Genomic DNA, 9,126 nt, shown 5'->3' with positions numbered 1-9,126 from the left:
ACTGCGTCCAGCTCTGGAGCCCTCAGCATAAGAAAGACACGGACCTGTTGGAGCGGGTCCAGAGGAGGGTCACAAAAATGATCAGGGGGATGGAACACCTCTCCTGTGAGGAAAGGCTGAGAGAGTTGAGGTTGAGCCTGGAGAAGAGAAGGCTTCAAGGAGACCTTATTGTGGCCTTTCAGTACTTAAAGGGCGCTTATAAAAAAGATGGCGGCAAACTTTTTAGCAGGGCCTGTTGCGACAGGACAAGGGGGAATGGCTTTAAACTAAAGGGGGGTAGATTCAGACTAGATCTAAGGAAGAAATTTTTTACACTGAGGCTGGTGAAGCACTGGCCCAGGTTGCCCAGAGAGGTGGTGGATGCCCCATCCCTGGAAACATTCCAGGTCAGGCTGGACGGGGCTCTGAGCAACCTGATCTAGTTGAAGATGTCCCTGCCCAGGGCAGGGGTTTGGACTAGATGACCTTTAGAGGTCCCTTCCAACCCAAACTATTCTATGATTCTATGATTATTTATTCTGTTACAGCCTCCAACAGAAATTCAGAGTATGAGTGATACATTGTACTATGTTTGAAACTTGATCTTTTTACAGATGGTACATCCTCTTGATAACGGATGTAAACACTTATGACAAACAACTATAGGGATGTCTGCTTCTGATTATCATCCCTAATACATGTGCCCATTTTATTACATGTTATTCATCTCCATAAGTCTCTCCAAGCTGTTCTTAATTTTCTTCATTTGCTAATCAGGATATATGGGTTAAGAAATACTTCATTGGGTCAGGCAGCACATATTTTTAGTCTTTCCAGAAATTCCTCTTGCCTGTCAAGAAGTATTTATTTCATTTGCCTTCTCACTCTTGTACATGCTTCCTCCACTATTGAAGTGTAAATTATTTCACAAATACGATGAAACTGAAGAAAATTGAGAATTTTAAAATAAAAAAATACTAAAAAAAGATGAGGCATAAGTGCACGCGTGCCTGTTTCAGTGCTAGCACTGCTGTGGTTTCTCTGCTGCATGCTGTATTCTCCACATGTAACAGGAACATACAGCTTGCAAGCACTTTGTGTAAAAGTGGTGTTCTACTTTGAAAATAGCCCTGATCAGAAAGTCTGTAGAATTTCAGCAAATCCATATAACTGCTGACTGAGAGAGGGAATAGGGTTGTTTTAATTATTATTCACAGCCAGTCCCTGTGCAAGCTGTATACTATACAGAATGGTGTTGATCTGTATGTACAACACCTACTACAAAGGGACCCATTACAGCCCCTAAACTCTGCAGTAACACAAGTAATAAAGAAGGAGACGGATTCTCTGCCTCCAGTACTTAGATTTTAAATTAGACACAAACTACATTTCAGGCATATAGTATGCAGTGTGATAAAAGATAAGCTCAGTTTAAAAGTGCCTAATGTATTTATGATGGGTTATTTTTAAAAGTTTCGTGAAATAAATATATTTAAAACAGATGTGTGAATGATAAAAGGCACAGAATTGCAAGCCTAAGGAATAACATTAGAAGGTATTACAAGAGAGTGCGATAGGTGTGTTTAGAAGATAAGCTTAAGAAATGCATAAACAGAAAACAAGAAGCTAGCAAAAGGTATTAGGAACAAGGATTTATGTAGGCGCAGAGCTGTGCAAGGTCTGAATGTGAGCATGTGAAATTTTGCCTTCATGATGAGGATGAAAAGACACTCGTGGAGAAATACAAAAGAATAAAGCCATCAAGTCATTGCAGCACCAAAAGGTGAGACCCCAAGTTTATTCAAGGAAACTAAACCACTTCTCTTGTGAAGTATATTGGTGACAGACTGGAACAGGCTGAAGATAAAGAGAGGTATTACATGCAATGTAGAAATATATGTGACAGAATTTGAAAATCTAATTGAGCATAGCCTAATAATAAATAATAGCTATCAAATCTATGACAAGCATGCTACGTTTCTTGCTAGAAGATAATCACTTCAATAAAAAGGTCATTGCTTACGAGTTCTAAGTGTAGGAAAAGTCATTTCAGGTCAATATAGCAACTTTATGTTTCTTTTCATTATAAAACGGATGTTTTTATCTTCGTATGCTAATGCAAACACCACAATGGCAGTTGCATAACTATAAACTGCAAAACTCCAACTTCTCTTTTACTTGGATTTTGTAATTCAGCAATGGAACAACCTAACAGAGACAAATTATTGTAAACTGAAATATGGGCTTACATAATTTAATTTGGTTTTAAAGTGGCCAAGTTACTCAGTTGTAGAAAAGAGACAAATGTTCAGTGTTGCACCTTCTTGCAAAATACTGAATGCTTCTGCAAATGCTTAGGTCCCTCGACCATCATTGAGAGCGATTTAACTAAAAATACTGTCTTCCTTCTCTCTTGGCCAGAGCTATTAGCTTCTTTTAAAGATCCTGTATGTTTTTTTTTTAAATGTTGACTTCATACCATGCCAATACAGTGCAATGCCAATTTTTACTGTTCCAAATTCTGTGGATTTTTGTAGCAAATGCCTGTGGTCTGGGTCTGTGACAGCAGCAGAGTGCCCTGTAGCCCTAATAAAGAAGCAGTATTCACATTTTAGTTAGCAACCACAATAATTAATGACATAAGAGCAGATTTTCAAGGGTGTTAAAGATGCAGTTAGGACCATAAAAAGATTTTGCAAAAGTAGGTGGGATGCCTGGCTCCCATGGCTTTCAGTGGGTCTCTCAGAACTACCCGGTTTCAGTACGTTTATCTCACAGGCACTCAGCTGCAACTTTAAACCTACAAATACATTTGGATATCTGAATCTTAGAATATACGCACTTAAAATATCATTAAAGTGTGATACAGCTTTTAAAGGATGAGAGTTTTAAGTGGTTTCGTGGTTTCTAAAGCTTCACAAAATGAACATCACTGAAAGGAATTTTAGAAAACCTGTAGGTGTTGTAGATGCACCATTCAGCAGTGACTCAGTAAGAGTATTTCATTATTGTAAGGGTTGGGCTATTAATTAAATAGCTTATTAAATACTTAAATAATTATGGAATAATTAGGCCTGTGATTAAAGTAGGCCTGTGATTAAAGACAGTCAATTACTGTCAAACAATTTTACCAAGTCAGCATTACTATATTTTCTATATTGTCTATACATTTCATGTATACTAACTAAATGGTATAGTGAAATTGTGGTGAATGGTACAACTTTTACCGTAAATGAAATGCATTAGTTGTGGGCGCTCATATGCTGCAATTCTTTTGTGTGGTAGATACTTTGTAAGGTATTTACAATCCATTTAGAGCCTATTCTTGTGAATATTTATGCTGGTGAGTAATTTTACCTGTGAAGACTTGCACAGACTAGACATGAGTAAAGTTTTCCTCTTATATAAAGGTTTGCAAAGTCATGTCCTAATACATTAGATTTTTTTCATACGTAAATATATTGATTTTTAGCTCAGAATTATTTACACTTTTCAACACACTGCAACTCTCTGTTACAAATTATTCTTTTCAGTTTTTTAATAAAAATAATTCAGAATACTAAATAAGCATAGGTAGTGAAACAATTTTCTTATAAGTCCACATGAAGTGAAAACTTTTCTCAGAAATTATCATCAAATGAAGGACTATATATTTCCAATTTCATATTTAGAACTACAGCATAACAAAAAAGGAATGAAAAGCATATATAAAAGTGTAACTACAAATGAAGTATACTTGGGTTTTAGAGATATATTTGTTCTAGACTCAATTTGCTTGCCATTTTTCCATTAACTTTACTGACACAGTTTAAGATAGATATGAGGGGGAAAAAAAACAGATATAGATCTTTATAAAGGACCTAAATGAAGTTATTTAGCATTTGGCTAAAATGTATTTTAGATATATTTTAGAAATTCTCTTGCAGATAGTTTAGCTATTACACATTTTCTATTAGCTATTGTATATAAAAAGTTATATATTTATATCAGCCATTTACATTTTTTATGGCTTTTACAGTCACAGAATCACAGAATACTTTTAGGCTGGAAGGGCTGCCGGTGGCCACCTGCCCCAAAGCCCTGCTTGAAGCAGGGCCTAAAAAGTTCAGTCAGGGTGCTCAGTGCCTTATCTCACAGAGTTGTGAATACTTTCAAGGAGGTGATTTCGCTGTCCCAGTGTTTGAGCACCGAAGCGTTTCTTCTTTGAGTCAAACTGGAATTTTCCTTGCTGCAGCCTGTGTCTACTCTGAGAAGAGTCTGATTCCTCGATATTTCTATAGCACTATAGAAAGCATTTTGTGACAGGATTTATATAAAATATGCTCTACTTCATAAAGATGCACGACATATAACCTCTAAAACACAGACACTCATACATTTTAATAAGTTAATACAGACAAGGCAAAATGTTTTGAAAATAAGTATGTACCGATTCCTCTTCAGATTAATATATTATTGACACAGAATAGTCTTCACTCCTAGGCTATAAAATCATATTTAATTTTGTCTTATCCTTGCTTATGTGGTGGACATCTTTCTTAGTACTACCTGGTGTTAGGTGAATTGTGAGGAATTCCTAGCTTAAAAAGTAAGATCTATATTTCTATAAAACAGCCTTTATAGTTTATTCTCCATCTTTTCATGAGACTTTTGTGTGCTAGAAGAAGTGTCATGGGCATCCTAAGTTTCCTATAAATGAGTCAGAGACCCTTGTTAAAAGCTAGGACAGCTTTTTGTTCCCTTCCGTTATTTCTAGTGGTTGACATTTACCTTTCTAAATATTGGGATAAAATAAAATTTTGAAAAGAAGGAAAAATGATGATGACTGCAAACACACGGTATGTCACACTGCAATCTTAAGTCACCTACTGTGCTTTCTGCCTGAATAAAGAAGCAATCTGAATGTTTTGTCCCAACTACATTGAAGAAAATGCCTGTGTTGGGCACTATGGTAACAGCTGGATAGCAGTAGGAAGTTATTTAGCTTAATAGCAACTACAAGGTTTTCAAGGGTGTAGTATATTATTCAGCAAATACATAGTTAGAAAAAAACTAATGTTAATTTAATTTTATAAAAACATATTTATTCTTGGTTTTCTAAATAAATACTACAGACACCAATTAGGAGAGCTGGAAATGTACAAAAGCAGAGTAAATAAAATGTCCAACAGCTCATTTCCTCTGCATTAACCCACTCCATGAATTCATGTGACAAGGCACAAATTTATTATCTGCTCTGAGGGGTAAACAACTGAGTGCTTTACTTTTCTTGCATAGACATTTAAGAATGACTGTTTGGAATAAAATGTCCTTTATTACTTGGCTTTTATATCATGTCCATGTAAGAATTAATTGCTCTAAATTCCTGATTTTTTTTTTTAAACTTCGTCATTGTTTGGTGATCGTTCCTGTTCTTTATCTGGGGACATTTCCTAAATTCTCACGCAGAAGAAAAAGTGTACAAAGAAGGCATGCTTCGACATTTTCCAGACTATTTCCATCTAGTAAATGCTATTTACGCAAGTAAGAATCCTAAAGATTATCTAGTACCGGCTGTTTCTATTCAGCTAGGCAACTGAAAGGAGAAACATTCTCAGATAGTGATTGTCAAATGGATCTTATAACTTTTGGGTTTTTGTTAATAGCTAAACTCAGTGTCACTTCATCACCCTGAGCCATAAAATGTACCAGATTTAATTAAGATCAGTGGATGTGGAGGAACACACTGTTTGGGAAAGGTTTGCTTGTTTTCAGCTCGCAGAAAACAGGGTTGTTTCAGTAAGAGTTGTTTGTTGTTTGCCTTTCTTACCCACTTTTCAACACAGGCAAGAGCCAACCGTAGATTTAGGTTCCATTTCCAAACCCTGTTGGCCTGGAAGTCTTCTGGTCAAGATGTTGGAACAGTTGCATTCATCTTCTTAACTTGTTGGTTCTGTGTATGTTCATGCACCTGCTGGTGAAGAATGGAAGGCAGAAAGACTAATCAAGCTCTTCCACACAATGCCTACAATGCCTGTGAAGAAGGGGCTTTGTTTGTTTAAAATGGTGGTGGGAGCAATGCCTGCAGCAAGGCGATTGGAACTGCGTTTGGTAGATGGCAGACCAGTTATTTGCTTGACAATGTATTTCACTGTACTTCAACGTGTATTTCTTTCTGATCAGAGTGTATAGCTCTAAAGAGTGCTGTTTGTTTTTTTCTGATTAGCACGAACAAGGAAAGACAAAAAGACCCCCAAAGCCCCCTCGTTCAGCAATGGCTTTCAACAACGGAGAAATCTACAAACACAGGAAAAAAGAGAATTGTTTCTTTAATCACAGTCTCACCAAATGGCAAAATGTTAGTGCAGAAGTGGAGATCTGCAAGTCAGTTACTGCTGGGATGTGTCTGAAGGATGGAGACAAGCTGTTCTAAGGGGCTTTGCTCCCAGCCTGTGCTGGAACCATTGCATGGATGATTCCTGTTTGCCTGCTCTGAAGAATGAAGGCACAATGAAAAACTAATAAATTAATTAAGAAACATTTTGTCTTCCAGTACATACACCCTCCTAGCAAGTGCCGTATCAAGGTCAATTATTGGAATCTCAAGATAATAGTATGTAAAGTGTGAAAATATGGAAAAAACTAGGAATTTTGCATGTTCTGTAAGCTGAGCGGTAACAGTATCACTGGCAATACAATTTAGAGTCTTGCAGCATTACCTGAGTCCACTAATGCAGAAAGGCAGAGTACAACTTGTAAAGCAGGTATTCCCAAACTCACAGCTCATCACTCACTCATTTGTCTAATAGCTGGATATTCTTCAGGATGGACCTGTATAATTACACCTCTTGGATTACATACATCCAACAGAAAATGGTATTTGACTTATGCACTCTGCTGACAAACTCCCTTTGCTAACTTCAGCCCATAGTTAGCCTGCAGTCACGCATACGAAGGGTCTGGCGTAGCAGCTCCGCAGCAGCGGCTGTTCAGTGGCAGGAGAGCCAGGCAGCCCATGCTGGTGTCCGAGCAGCTCTGCAGCATGTGCTTACAGTTTGTGATCCTGCCCCTCTCCTCTGCGATGTGTCCAGGGACGCTCCAGATGACTGGAGCATCTGCAGAGGGTTGGCTGGGCACTGGTGATGCAGGAAGCGTAGGGAGCCAAAGCTTGCAAACAACAGTCACCGCTTATCAGCAGGTGGGCAGTAACTGCAGCTTGCCAGAGCTGATTGGTGTGGCTGTTGTTGAAGTTCGCAGGCACTTACCCCACGGCATATGTGAGAATGAAAGTTTGAACACCGTAGGTACCTTGTGCTGGTTTATTGTGAGAGGTAAGGGTATTAGTGCCTTGAGAGAATATGAAGGTTTGAAGGTAAAACCTAAATTTGATAAGTCAAACTCTTATCAATATGGTTCACACCCTCGTTTGGGTTGCGTACCCCAGACGCCAGGTATGTTAAAATGCAAGTGAGTCTGTGGCTAATGATAATCATGTAAGAGAAAACCTGAACCCCCACCTAAACTTGGGGTTTGCAGACTGTTAGGAGTCAAAAAAGCTACTTCTGAAACTGTCAGTCCTGATTCCTCATTCTTTATCCCAACCTGGAAAGCGGTCTGGTGGCACTTTGTCCATTGTTCTCTGTTCTGCTGCTGCTTCTCCTTCTGGTACCCTGACTCTGAGCGAGTCCAAAGTCAGAATATACTTCATTAAATACACCTGCCTTTGACATAGGAAGAATTATCTTTTTTAACCTTCTACTAAAGCAGCAATATAAAGCATTTAAGAGCTACAGAAAAGTTTGCCCAGCTAAGATTTGGATGGTCATCCTGAGTTTTCCCCATATGTTATAGTTCTCAGACATCATCAACGGGATATGGGGAAAATGAATGACCAAAGTGATCAGTTAAAAGGGACATGTTTGTTAACCATAGCATCCCTCTTCACTCCTCTCTGCCTCTTCTCTCCCGTCAAGATAACCTGTGGAAGCATGCAGGGAATAGGCAAGGATTGCCTTGAACTTGGCATTTTTCTACTTATTATATCACTGACATATAATATCTGTGTGCCAGCACTAATATTCCAGCACAAAGGAATTACAAATAGAAAACCGTGTATGCGGTCATATGCCACATGCTTGCTAAGTCCAAAGTCCCAGCTCTAGATAATTATTTCTTGCATTAATCAGTTCAAACAGAACTAAAATAAATCACTAGTTGCATGTTTACTATTTTCCTCTTCATTTGGCATTTATCTTTGCTCGCCTGCTCAGTGAGTTTTGAAAGTAAGTGAACACTCTGTGTTTGTCCCTAATTTGACACAACGTGCAAGTGAGCTTAGAAGTCGTTTCAGCTAGCAGTATACCAAGTCATCAAAAGAAGACTGGGTTTTTACATGCTTAAATGCTAACTTTTCCACAGGGCATATGTTATCGGGTTCAGTACTGCCACCATTATTTGATGCTTTTAGTTTTAATGAGAAGGTATATTATTGCATTGTCTGATCAACAATGGATTTGGGAATTATAGGAAAGTTTGTCCTGCCTAAGACTTCATTGCTGAAATTGAAAAGGCTCATCATGTTTTTTCAACTTTTCCTATTTCTGTACTATGATGATACCTCTAATTATCTCTGACTTCCCTTCGGACTTTTCCACTGTCTTCACTAAAATGTAATGAGAATGATGTTTATCACCTGCTTGCAGTGAAAGGCAGCGAAGAATGTGCTGTAATAGTAAGTGCTGTGGATAAAGGGAATGGGTATCATATTCTTTTGGAAGAGAGAATCAGATTTGATTTTCTGTGGACCAGCATACAAATGCAAGGCTTTCCTATTCCCATCAAATGACTGCATCTCTTCTTCCAGTGGTAGCAAGAACATTGGATGTAATTCAAGGGAAAAACACAGCTTCCAGGCACCTGTTACTTATCAGTTATTCATTTTTCTATTGTCATATTCGTGAGAAAATGTTCCTAGTTAAGGCACTGTTTTGTCATTTTTCTGCATTTGATTTTCTTTGCTGCACCTCTGAAATTCCAGCTCTGGATTGCATAGCTTTTTTCACTCCATTCATTAACCTGATAGTAATGAACCAATTAATGAGTCAATGAGATTAGTAGGAAATAAGAAATTACATTAATTTCTTAGGGAATATGTCAACAAACACAGTT

The sequence above is a fragment of the Pygoscelis adeliae genome, unplaced genomic scaffold (genome assembly GCF_000699105.1).
Source record: "Pygoscelis adeliae isolate BGI_AS28 unplaced genomic scaffold, ASM69910v1 Scaffold100, whole genome shotgun sequence".
Classification (NCBI taxonomy): Eukaryota; Metazoa; Chordata; class Aves; order Sphenisciformes; family Spheniscidae; genus Pygoscelis; species Pygoscelis adeliae.
The sequence above is the reverse complement of the archived record's forward strand: the minus strand, read 5'-3'. Positions refer to the sequence as shown.